We start from the raw sequence: 13,108 nt of genomic DNA, 5'->3' as shown, positions 1-13,108 counted from the left end.
CCCCTAACCTTTTTTTTTTTTTCTTTGAGACGGAGTCTAGCTCTGTCACCCAGATTGCAGAGCAGTGGCACGATCTGGCTCACTGCAACCTCCGCCTCCTAGGTTCAAACGATTCTCATACCTCAGCCTCCCGAGTAGTTGGGACTACGGGCATGCACCACCACACCCAGCTAATTTTTGCATTTGTAGTAGAGACGGGGGTTTCTCCATGTTGGCCAGGCTGCTCTCAAACTCCTGACCTCAGGTGATCCACCTGCCTCACCCTCCCAAAGTGCTAGGATTACAGGCATGAGCCACCGTGCCTGGCCCTTGAACTCTTTACAGCACAGTACCTCCCTCAAGGAAATAGACAAAGGCTTTTCTTTTTTCTTGTGTCATTCCCTGTCTTCTGAGTTTCTCCTTAACCTCAGCTTTTTCTTTGGAGCAGCTGAAGATGGGCCATTTTCAACACGTTTTTCTATTAACTGAAGTGGCACTAAATACTATCGCTACTATGAAACTAATCAGCAGTTTGTGGGATGCCTTAACACCCATGTAGCCCCATTTGGGGCCATAATTATTTCCTAATTGGGAGGTGATTTATACTTGGGACTTGGGACATGTGCTTCTGCCAGTGATGTGGCATTGTAGGATGGCTTGATTCTTTTTTTGTCCCCCAAGATTCTGCTATCTAAAGCCAAATGGCCATACAGTTGAGCAAATTTAATTAACAGACAGTTCTGGTCCTGTGAGAGGGAAAAGCTTTCATTTCCCAGTCAAGTTTGCAGTAATTCCAAGGATAAAGCCAAAAAAAAAAGTTTTATCTTGCAAGATCCTGTAGTCTTCTGCCGGTAATAGAGTTTTTGGGGTCATTTATCTTTTTTTCTTAGAGTTCTGACAAAATTTGTCAAAGTTCATTAAACTAACCCACCTTTAAAAAGAACCCTTAAAAATATCCTTGGAGCACTCCTTTGCAGCAAGGATTATAACCCCCATTTTATTTTATTTTATTTTTATTCAAATAAAAATATTTATTTTATTTTTTGAGTAAAAATAAAACCAGGTCTTTCTGTTGTCCAGGCTAGAGTGCAGTGGCACAATCATAGCTCACTGCAGCCTCGAACCCCTGGGCTCAAGCACTACTCCTGCCTCAGCCTCCTGATTAGCTGAGACCACAGGCATGTGCCACCACACTTGACTAATTTCTTATTTTTTGTAGAGATGGGGTCTCGCTATGTTGCCAGGCTGATCTTGAACTCCTGGGCTCAAGTGATCCTCCTGCTTCAGCCTCCCAAAGTGCTGGGATTACAGGCATGAGCCACCATGCCTGGCCATTTTACATATGAGGAAACCAAGGCTTGGAGAGTTGAAATGACATCCGTAAGGCAATAGGATCAGGTGGTCGTTGTGAAGCTGGGATTGGGAGGTGAGCACATGTCAGTTGGACTCTACATCCCAACATCTTGTACCTTTCCTGTCATGTTCACTGTTACCTAGATTCCAAGAGAGTGCAGGCAGAAACTGCCCTGGGTCCCTAATCCCTTGTACACTGTAAGGACTCAATAAATATTTTAAAATAAACAAGCAGCAGAAAGAAAAGTCAGGAATCCTGGGGGGTTCTCCACATCCTAAGCTGTGTGACTTTAGTCCAGTCACTCTACTTCTCTGATTCTTCTCACACATATCTGTAAAATGAGGATATTTACCCCACTTCTGACTGCTTCATGAGGTTGTACAGAGGGATTATTAACTATACAGTACAAAGGATAATTCCTTTTGTAATTTTTTTTAGTTCCAAAACATAGCAGTTGTGTTCAGGTTATGTCCACAGAAATAACTTACTTCCTGGAAGTCACCTTCCAGGCAATTTCCAGTGCCTGGAAATCCTGGGGAACATGTCTTTTCACAAAGGTGAGAATTTTCCATGAATTAGAGGTCATAGGTCAGGCCTTTCTCTCAAGTAGATGGAAAAGTGGCCACAGGCTCTAATTCTGTGCTTTCGTTGGTTCTGAAGTTTCCAGAGAGGTATGTGCAAAACCTTCTTTACCAATCTCTTACACAGCAGTTAGAAAAGAGGCACATATTTTTTACTCCTGGAATCTCCAAGGTGCTAAAAGTTCTGAGGACATATGTGCAAAACCTTCTGCACTCTGGCTTGGTAAAAACTTCCATACAGTGTACAGGCTGGCAGAAGCCAGGAACAGACCGTGCTGTGACTTTCTATTTGAAATTCTTTACTTTCCCTTGAAGAAGTGTCCAACTCTCTTCCATTCTCCACCTCCCACTGACACACTACAGTGTCTCAGAACTTTTCTTTCTCTCTCTTGCCTTTCTCTCACTCTGTCTCTCTTCTTGCCTGAGGAAAAAACAGCAGCCTTGCTCTTAACTCAGCGGTACTGCAGGCAGGCCTGCCTTCTAAAGAGTAGCCTCCTCCTCTTCCATTTCTTCCAAAGTCAACAAGAAGTCCCGGCCACTATTTTAAAGGCTGGGATCCCAGAAGCTGGTGACATTGTATGTACTCAGGGCTCCCATTACTTATGATTGCTTGGAGCCTCTAATGCAAACAAGAACCAAGGAAGAGGAAGGTGCAACAACAGATAGAATGAAGAGACAGTCGGCTGGGCGCGGTGGCTCACACCTGTAATCCCAACACTTTGGGAGGCTGAGGCGGGTGGATCACATGGTCAGGAGTTCAAGACCAGCCTGGCCAAGATGGTGAAACCCCGTCTCTACTAAAAATACAAAAATTAGTCTGGTGTGATGGCGGGGGATGCCTGTAATCCCAGCTACTGGGGAAGCTGAGGCAGAGAATTGCTTGAACCTGGGAGGCGGAGGTTGCAGTGAGCCGAGATCGCGCCAATGCACTCCAGCCTCAGGAACAGGACAAGACTCAGGAACAGAACAAGACTCCGTCTCAAAAAAAAAAAAAAAAAAAAAATGAAGAGACAGTCATCCCTCATTAGACAGCACCCAGGTCCCACTCTGTCTTTCCTATCACCAAGCACAATGAAAAACAAGCATACAGACTTCTCACTTGGAAAATTATAATGCTGTGGCTCAAGAAAGTGACTATCCATGGCCCCCCCTGGCATGCTCAGAACAATAGAAAGAAATCAGGGTCCAATCTGGCTCATAGAACCATAGCATACTTTACTGACTTCGAGGTGCAGAAACATCATCGGGATAGGTAATGTGGTGCCATGAGCCTATTTCAGTGCAATCTGCATGCACAGGAGACTTTATAATCTTGGGTATTCCAAATCCACTATTGTGGGTAAAACTGCAAAGCAAATTCTACATCTTTCCCAATTCTCTCCCATCATCTTAACAACCCACATTCCATCATAAGCTGCAGGGAAGAGTCATTTAGAGGAAGAAGTGTGAGTGTTGATATTGCCATTAGCATCAGAAAGCACTCACCTAATTTAGAGTATTTTTGATGTTTGGCTATAAGGAATCAAGCTCAGAGTCATGAAACTCACATTTATTTGTCAAAGATAAGGTAAGCAATAAGAATACACAGATATGTAGTTTCAGCTGCCTCATGGATATCTTGAAGGCACCCCTAAACCCAACATATTCAACACCAAATGCATCCTCCCCCACCCCCTTCCACCCACACTTACTTGTTTTCTCTTCTAGAGTTTTCTTTCTCAGATTAGAGCATCATCATCCCCTAGTCTCCAGGACAAAATCCTGGTAGTCACTTTGACTCTTCTCTCTCCTTTCTTCCCTGAGTCTGGCTAATTTCTCTGCCTGTATCCTCCCGTGTGCCTGCTGCTCTTCATTTCCACTACCTGACTTCCATCTCTCATCTTCTTCTATATGAATGATTGTGACAATCTAATAGCAGGTCTCCCTGCCTTCAGTATTGACCCACCTTTAATTCTCTCTTCATATGTTTGATGGAGTGATTGTTCTAAAATAAAATTATGACCATGTCGTCTGCAACTGAAAGCTATTTGACAGCTCCCCATTGCCTAAAGACCAAAACCTTGGATATGTCTGACAAGGACTTTCCTGGTCTGTTCTTACTGATAGGAATTTTCTAACCTCATCTCCCATCACTTCCTCACACACAGGTGCTGATGCAGCCACAACAAACCTTTTGTCATCCCCTGAATAAGTCCTTAAAAATGTTTTCTTTATGAATACTGTTTAGCCATTTGGCAAATATATAATTATCTCTTAAGGCCTGGCTCACACATCACCTCTGCGAATCCTTTATTGGTTCCCCCAAAGAGAGTCAGTGGCACCCTCCTCTAAGCTCCCATAATGTTTTGGAAAAGCTCTCCAGTGCAGCATGTTATGTGCCCCTTTATATGTCTGCTTGCCGTTCCTGTGAAGTTCCCCTTAAAGATAATGGTCTCTTTGAGTTACAGGAAAAGGATCGAGCTAAAGATAATTTAGGAGTCATCAAGACACAGATCATAATTAAAATCGTGGATGTAGATAAGACCATGACAGATAGTATGCTGGATTCATGCCATGTCAATCTTCTGATTAGAGTAGGCCACAAGAGATATTTTCACTGGAGATTTGGAATGAAAAAGCAACCATTTGTTTTTGTGCTTGGACAGTCGGGACAGGCCCTTCTGTCGCTCACACTCATTGTGTATGTGCTGGCTCATCTCACTGGTGAGGTGGCAAGCCAACCTGCACCGGTTCTGCCATCCACTGGGTCCTCCTTCAGTTTCTCCAACTCCTGGGCCAGGTGTGTGTTTAACTCCATGACAAAGGGTACCAAGCTCGGCAGCAGGGCACCCACATCAGCAAGATTTGAAGCAGTGAGAACTGACATGGGTTCCAGTCCCTTGTCATGAATTCCAGCTCATTCTCATGGGATCTGGGTGCCCTTGCTCTCTCCCTTCCCCTTACATCAATCTGCTCTTCCCGATAACTTCAGTCTTCAAACATCAGCATTGGACCTGAAGACAACAGCCCTACAGACATTGATTAATTATAATTGACACCATTGCATGAGGTCAAATCCCTGTAACAAATCTATCAGCTATCTATCATCTATCTATCTATCTATCTATCTATCTATATCTCTATCATCTATCTATATCTCTGTATCTACTACTATCTAGCTAACTAAACTATCTAACTAACTAAACTATCTATTGAGCTTTCTATGTGTCTATCTATCTAATCTATCTGTCTTCTATCTGACTATCAATATATATTCCAGTGATTCTTCTCTGACTGAATGCTGACTAATACAGAATTTGGTACCAAAAATGAGGTGATGCTCTGTATTAGTTATCCACCATTACAAAATGAATTTTCCCAAAACTTAGCTTCAAACAACAAACGCTTATTATCTTAAGGTGGGTCAGGAATTTTAAAGCAGCTTCTTTGGGTGGTCTGGCTAAGGGTCTCTCATTAGGTTATATTCAAGATGTTGACTAGAGCTGCAGTCATCTGAAGGTTTAATTGGGGCTGGAGGATCTGCCTCCAAGCTCACTCTCAAAGCTGTTGGAAGGAGGCCCCAGTTCCTTTCTGGCTGTTGGCCAGAGGGCTCAGTTCTTCACCATATGGGCATCTCTATAGGGCTGCTTGAGAGTGCTAAGCACATGACATCTGGCTTGTCTAGGAAAAGCAAGTGATGAGAAAGAGAGAGAGAGAGAGAGAAAACTACAATACCTTTCATAACCGTCTCAGAAGTGAACTACCTGCTCTTTCATTATATTCTAGTCAAGTGAGTTACTAAGTCCAGCCCACACTCAAGGAGAAGGAATTAAGCTTCACCTATTAATGGGAGGCATCTCAAAGAATGTGTGCCTCTATTTTAAAACCACCATATATATAGAAAGAGCTGAGTACAGAAAAGGGCCAAGTATGCCCAACCTCACTTATCCAAGGTGGCTCAACTATTTCTTTTTTTCTCATCTTTTGCTGTGTGTGAGCATGTCTTGCCTCCATCCAAGCCCTGGCCATAGAACTGTAAATATCAATTTTATTCCTCCCACCAAAAAATTGAAAGTCTTTCTAGCCTGGAAATATTTTCTGTTCCTGTAGTCACATGCTAAAAATTGTATTAAGTTGCACCCTCTAATGTAACTATCAAGCTGATCTGAACCCCAGTAAATGTGTATTTGTTGAATGAATAAATTGATTCTGTCATTTAAATATTTGCTGATTAACTCATATATTCATTCACTACATACTCATTGAGCAGGTATTATGTGTTAGGCCCTGTACTAGGCTGTGAGAAATACAAAGAGGAATCACATCTCATTCCTACATTTAAGGAGCTCTCATTGTGCCTAAATGTCAATTCATCTCCCACATGAGGACTCGGGTGAATTTGCCTTAAGCGCTTAAGAGCAGAAGCCCAGCCTTCTTCTCATAGTGACAACTTCTTGAAATTATAAACCAGAATCTTGAAGAGGGTAGGCCAAGTGTTCCTGGAGTGGATGCCCTGGCCAGAGTTGAGGTGCCCTTCTTTTCGGACAGCCACGAAGTTGGGTCTCCCAGGGTCAGCTTGAATGGGTGGGGTGTGCTCAAGGTGAGATGCTGCAGAAAGTCCATGGGTGGATCAGAATAGCTCCCCAAGTCTCTGCTCCCATCTGGCCTAGTGACATACATGAGGAGTGTGCCAAGGGGAAGGTGATATGTACAAAACCCCAGCTCCGCCTCCTGCTTTACTCTCTGGCTATTTTTGGAACAGGTGCCCTAGATCTACTCTACATCACAACAAAAGTTGTCACTTCAGAGCAGATGTAGGGGGAACAGAATCAGATTTTCACTTTGAAGGGCACCCAGAGATTGCATAACTCAATTTGATGAGCAGATTCTTCCTATGACATCTCCTTCTTTTTTTTTTTTGAGACGGAGTCTCACTTTGTTACCCAGGCTGGAGTACAGTGGTGCAATCTTGGCTCACTGCAACCTCCTCCTCCTGGGTTCAAGCGGTTCTCCTGCCTCAGCCTCCTGAGTAGCTGGGATTACAGGCACAAGCCACCATGCCCAGCTACTTTTTGTATTTTTAGTAGAGACAGGGTTTCACCATGTTGGTCAGGTTGGTCTTGAACTCCTGACCTCGTGATCCACCGCCCGCCTCAGCCTCCCAAAGTGCTGGGATTACAGGCGTGAGCCACCGATCTCCTTCCTATTATATTTCTACAAGTGGTTGTCTAGCCTGGATTTGGGAAACTCCTGTGACTGGGAACTCACCACTTCCTAAGGCTCTTCCTTATACAGGGGATTGTTCCTTTCAAACGCGGGTCATTTCTACCTGTTTGAAAGACCCTCCTAACTCCATTAGGATGAAACCAACTTCTCTAAAACCGGCCATCTGCCTTTATAGTATCTTCTGGACTCACCTAGAATAACTTCACTTCCCTTTTAACAACAAAAGCATCATCAAGTGAAATAATAATGGTAATAAAAGCTAACTTTCTGAAGGGCTATTTGCAGACAAAGTACTGAATCCTTTACCTGAATTATATTGTTCACCCCTAAAGTAATCCTATGAGGTAGGTACTATTATTACCCCCATTTTACAGATGAGGAAACTGAGGCAAGAACCAGAAGATAAATAACAAGTTTCACCAAGTCTTCTCTTTTAAGGCTATCCTTTCATTTTATCAGCTTTTTCTCTTTCGTCTTGAGAGAGACAATGTAGTAGAGTGGAAAAAGTATAACCTTTGAGTCAGGCCAACCAAAGTTGAAATTCCCCTTTTGTTTCCTGCACCACCTTCAACAAGTCACTTAACCATTTGAGCTGCTGTCCCCTCATCAGAGTTGACATGTTATAAAGCCAGGAGAAAAATGGAAAAGCTGTGAGTGTGAATAGCCTAGCCAAAGCCTAGTACAAAATAAGTTCTTGATGCTAACTGTTTCCTTGTCTGCATCCCAAATGCCACTAAGACTGAGTGGGGTCTGTAAAAGTTTTGAATGTATGACACGCAGGATTACATATGTCACACTCTAGGCATCTTCTGATAATCTCAGAAGAGACAATGATATGTGTCCCCTCCTCCTGGGGAGACAGTCTGAGATAAGCATCTTTTGGTGGCCATGCCATGCAGATGAGACACACTGCATTTCCAGCTGACTCAGACCCCAAAGTCTTTCTCCCCTATATGCTCTAATTAGAAGTAACACCCTATCATGTTTTTGGACAGTGGACATTTGGGACCCAATTGCAGGAATTTATACTTAACCCAGTTAAACTACCATCTATTACGGCATTTTAGATCACAAACTATTGTCAAATGTCTCCCTATTTCCTTCTCTTTGAACTAATCTTAGTTTTGGTGAACAGCTCACTGGATCATTGATCCAGTGAAGGGCCCATGGACTCTTCATGGTCCACCTCTGCCTTTCTTTCAGTACCTTCTCTAACCTCACTTTTCCTATCTCCCTGAGCTCCAGCTCCATGCAGCAGTATTGCGTCCCAAGTGCTCCCTACACTTCCTGCTGCAAGAGGGTATCTGTGTCTGCCATCCTTCTGCCTGCAGCAATGCTACCCGTGCCCTTTGCCTCATTAACACCTGTACATCCTTCAGACCTCAGCTTAATTAGGAGTGTCGGCTCAGCAGCCAACTGCCTGGTCCAACTCTGCCATTTGCTAACTGTTTGACCGTGGGCAAATAAAACACTTAACCTTTGTGCGTCTCAGTTTCTTTGTCTCTAAAATGGGCATAATAGCAGCAATGATAGACCTACTGTGAGGATAACATGTAAAGCATAAAAAAACCCTTGGTGTCTGACATATAGTAAGTGCTGTAAAAGTATTAACAATTATTATTACATAATAATCAGTATAATTACTTAGGAGAGCCTTCCCTGAACCCTCATACTAGATTAGGGACTCAAGGGGTATGTGTGTGTGTGTCCCTATTATATAGATGTGTGTGTATATATGATAAAATTTAGGCTGGGCATGGTGGCTCACACCTGTAATCCCAGCATTTGGGGAGGCTGAGTCAGGATTATTTGAGGCCAGGAGTTTGAGACCAGCCTGGGAAACACAGCACAACCCCATCTCTAAAAATAAAAAATTAGCTGGGCATGGTAACATATCTCTGTAGCCCCAGCTTCTCAGGAGACTGAGGTGAGAGGATTGCTTGAGCTGGGGAGATTGAGGCTGCAGTGAGCTGTGATCACAGCACTGCACTCCTAGGTGCAGTGTGACACTGCACCTGCACCTAGGTGACAGAGCCTAGGTGATAGAGTGACACCCTGTCTCTAAAAATTAATTATTTAATTAAAAAATTATTTAAATAAATTAAAAAACTTATTTATTAATTAAAAATGAAATTCATATATATTTATAACAAGGACCTTATATTTTTTTCATTGTACATTTATTTGTTCATTATTTGAATTGTCTCAGTCCCTTCCACTAAATTGTAAGCTTCACAAGGGCAAAGACTTGTGTTGCGTCTTGCCACTTTTCCTCACTTCAGTGTCTGGGCCATGTCGTGGCACTTCTAGGAGTATACACTGAAAGTGCAAATGCAAGTTGTTGAATGCAGCAGGCACAACTTCGGGTTAATCATGGTTCTTTGGCCTATCCATTCATCCATACACCCACATCTAGAATACTATCATTCAGTCAGTTCCAAGCCTTCATGACGGCTCGGTCATTAATTTTCTGGCACTTGTTCAAGGTTATGGATATAGCAGATAAAACACTGGCTTTGAGTAGGGAAGTGTTAGTCTCAAATCCCAGGTCAACCACTTGCTACGCTTGGGTCTTCAGATTACTCCTTTAACCTCTTTGAACCTCAGTTTGAGTATGCTGGAAAAGAGGAGAGAGAGGAAGAGGTGATATTAGCACCTGCCTTAGAGGGCTGTCATGTGAATTAAATAAGATAAAGATTACTGACATATATGAGACAGTCACCAGGTCTCAACTAAACTCCTTCATCTTTTACATGGGCCATCCCATTTAATCCTCGCAACAAAGCTCTGAGGCAGGTGGTATTATTTCCTCCATGTGATAGAAAAAGACATGTAAGCCTAGAGTGATTAAGTATCTACATGCGGGAAAGGGAGAGACCATGTTTGAACCCAAGCTGTGTAGACCTGTTGCTCCTGGACCAGACCAGGTTCTTTTTTTTTTTTTTTTTTTTTTTTTTATGGCCTAACAAAACTTTATTTTTTTTTATTTTTATTTTTTCTTTTATTATTATTATTATTATTATTATTATACTTTAGGTTTTATGGTACATGTGCGCAATGTGCAGGTAAGTTACATATGTATCTCATCTGACAAAGGGCTAATATCCAGAATCTACAATGAACTCCAACAAATTTACAAGAAAAAAACAAACAACCCCATCAAAAAGTGGGCGAAGGACATGAACAGACACTTCTCAAAAGAAGACATTTATGCAGCCAAAAAACACATGAAAAAATGCTCACCATCACTGGCCATCAGAGAAATGCAAATCAGACCAGGTTCTTGACTTTGCTGCACAAACTAATTTGAGAGTGAGCCCAGAGTAAAAGTATGCAAGAAAGTTAATTGCAAAGTGAAAGTACACTCTGACAGCTGATCAGAACGGGCTGCTCAAAGGCAAGACAGCACTGACTCGCACTAAGGTAACTGTCTTTATGGGAGGCTTTCATGATTACTCCTAAAGGGATGGGAAGGGTTGTTGTCAGGTAGCATGTTATGGGCGGTTTTCTGTCGGTGCATGCTCTGTGGTTGTACATGCTAGTACATACATCACATGCCTCATTAGCATCTTAAATCTCTACCCAGGGGTGTGTTTTTAAATATTATCATGTCCATAAATTAGCCCAAGGACACTAATCATGGGTTTCTGCACTTGCACAAATTTGGAGATTCTCTCTTCTGCTCTTCTACCTCCTTGCTGCAGGGTGTCCTAACCATGAGCCTGGGATGTGGTTTGTACACTGTGGGGTTGTTTGTTCTCTCCCTTTATTTAGCAAGTGCATTCTCCTTTAAGGGAGGCTGTGACCATCCTGTCCAACCTACCTCAGACCTAGAACCTGAGCTCTCAGCTCATCTTCCACTCTGCCTCACGCGCAGTATTTAAGATGTGACTGGTGCAGGTCACACGTTGGAAGTACTGGTTGAAAGATGCTGATGTTGAGAATGGCCCACATGAGAGATGCTTGCATAATACTCTACTCTTCAGAAACTCGTTCGTTCTCATTCTCTCTCCTACAGCTTCCCCAAAACACCCACTGACATCATCTCAAGATAATCTACTGACATCAACAACTATTCAATAGGCACCAGGGACTAATCAAGAGAGAGATTTTCTAAGAATAGCTTTTATTTTCTCCGCGCCACTGGCTAATATTGTCCCCATCTACACTATCTAATCAGAATTCTTGCTGATTTGAAAGCAAATATAATAACAATAAGAGCACCACTTATTAGCATGCAGCTTAGAAAGTGGCTCATCCCAAATAGTCTATTTTTTCTTTCCACATGAGAAGTTTGGAGATTGCTTAGATGAGCCGGATATTACTTGAAGGCAGGAAAGTCAAAGAAACTCCACAGAGAGTTATCAATGATCTACCTTTTGCTGCTGGGAGTTTGGAATGAGATTAGGAAAGAATGTGGTAAGAATCAAGGAATTGTAGAGTCAGGACATGGGCTGAGGGACCAGGGAGGGGCCCAGGAGGGAAAATAGCCCTGAAGCCTGTTCTCATTTGTAGTGACCTTATGATGTGATTGGGGCATTAATACGTATCATTTTCAATCCTCATAAAACCTTGGGCTATAACATTCTCTTATTTTATGATAATAGAAGCAGGGCTTAGAGAGGTGGGGTAACTTGTCAAAGTTACAAAGGTTGTCAAGGGCTGAGGCAGAATTCAAATAGCTGTATTCTCCAGCTCATTGTCCATATTGTGTATCTGTGTGTGTATGTGCGTTGGGGGAGAGGTGTTGAATTACAGAGCACGTAAGATTCAATCTCTTTTTCTTAATGTATTCTTTCTCCCTTTATTCTATCTAGATCCCCACTCAGTCTCATGGCATTCAATACAATCTGTAGGCTGACAACTCGAAAATATATATCTCTGATCTAGACCTCCCTTGTGAGATTCAGACTTGTAATTTTCATTTGCCTACTTGACATTTCCACTTGGATATATAACAGCAATCTTAGACTTAACATTTCTAAAACTAAAATCCTGATCTCGTCCCAATATCCATTTATTCATCTTACAGCCTTCCCCATTGCAGAGGTTGGTGCCACCATCTTCCTAGCCCAGAGCTAGGAGAGCAGGAAGTCATTCTGACCACCTTCTCCTCCCTTGGCCTCACACATTCCCATCCCACGGCTCCATCCTGCCCATGTCAACCCACTGCATTCCATTTCTACCATCACCACTGCAATGATTGCCTTCCTCTTTCCCGTTTCCTATTTCCTTTTCCTATTTCCTACTCAGCCCCTAGAATAAAACCCAGCTTCCTCAAATGACCTTTAAGGTACAATGTGATTTAAGCTCTTCTTGAGTTAGGTACCCCTCTTCTTCACCGCACGCCAGACACTCTGGCCATTCTTCAGTTCTCTGAATGTATCAGTCTTCTCTATGTCGTGATAGTCATACAAACTGCATTTAATCTTCTAAGATTCCTCTTCTGCTTTCTCCACTGACTCCTATTCATTCTCTAGATCTCACAGTAAATGTCACCTTCTCAAAGAGACTCTCCCAAGCCAACCGAGCTATATAGTATGGAAAGAATTTTCTGTATGTTATCTGTTTTAATCATTGGTTCCTTTTTGCTCATTGAGTAGTCATTAATTACTCTTTCTTATGACTTAGTGAAGTAAGCATATTTTCCTCTGTTTATAAGAAAACTAAAAATAGACCAGTTGAGTAACTTTTCTAGGGTCACAGAGCTAAGAAGTTACAAGACCAGAACTTGAACCCAAGTCATCCTAACTCCAGAACCAACACCCCTATTCATGGCACCATGTCACATTCTCACCATGCTGTCTGCATGATGCTGGGTGCACAATAGATGCTCAATCTAACATAGTTCTCACTCTTTTCCTTCTACCCTTCATTGAGTAAGTTGCAGCTTAAGTGAATGTGCACATTACCAGTGTTCTCTGCTCTGTTCATCTCTCCTATGCTAGTGAAAACAAATGGAATGTTTCAAGTAACCTCTCAGCTTTTT

The sequence above is a fragment of the Pongo abelii genome, chromosome 18, assembly GCF_028885655.2.
Source record: "Pongo abelii isolate AG06213 chromosome 18, NHGRI_mPonAbe1-v2.0_pri, whole genome shotgun sequence".
Lineage (NCBI taxonomy): Eukaryota > Metazoa > Chordata > Mammalia > Primates > Hominidae > Pongo > Pongo abelii.
Note: the sequence above shows the minus strand (reverse complement) of the source record.